An 878-nucleotide genomic window follows, 5' to 3' on the forward strand; every position below is an offset into this window, starting at 1 on the left:
GTACGGCGATGGCCGTTATGCAGCTTTTGGCGCAGAGCGAATGATCACGCAATGCTGTTCGGCGAAGAATCCCAACGCCACAACCCCCTCGGAGCCCGCCATGGACCGCCTCATCCTCAACATGGCCGTTTGGGCAGGCCATTACGGCTGGAAGGTACGACAGAGACTGTACGGCACCAGGCGATATGTGACAGCCCCGTACGGCAGTTTGGGCATGTATGCCCGTATGTGTAAGGACGTGACAGTGTGACTACCGTGTGCCGGGGGTTTGGATGGTGTGAGAAGGGGAGGGTGAGCATGGAAGGCGATAGGATGAGGGGATGCGATGTTGCATACGCGCACACATACACACATACACACATACACACATACACACATATACAAACGCACGCATACGTTCATCAAGACACGTACGTTGTCGCGACGCAGGTCATTTAAGGCAGAGACACAGACACAGACACAGACACAGACACAGACACGTACACATACGCATACGCATAGCTATTCGCCCTTTACTTGCCAACTACAAGGCCTCCGCTCAATTCTACAGGCTCTCAGAATCACTCTATTCTCACCTCACAATATGGGCCCTCCTTAATCCACTTTGAAAGGGCTGTAAACACAACTCACAAGGCGGTGTAACGCACGCACACACGATTCCTGCACTACTGCCAATTCCCGTTTTTATGAGGAGACAAGTAGCCCTCCGTCCCTCTAGAGCTGCAGCCCTCGGTCATCTTCTCAAATTGATCGCTCGTCCTTCGCAAACCCGTTTGCTGTGTCGTCATGGTTTCGGTGCAACCCAATTGCAGACGAAGGGCTACAGAGCCATCATCCGAGTGGCGGACAGGCGATTTCTGCCCATGGCCCGGTATGAG

The sequence above is a fragment of the Volvox carteri genome, assembly GCF_000143455.1.
Source record: "Volvox carteri f. nagariensis unplaced genomic scaffold VOLCAscaffold_20, whole genome shotgun sequence".
NCBI classification, from domain to species: Eukaryota; Viridiplantae; Chlorophyta; class Chlorophyceae; order Chlamydomonadales; family Volvocaceae; genus Volvox; species Volvox carteri.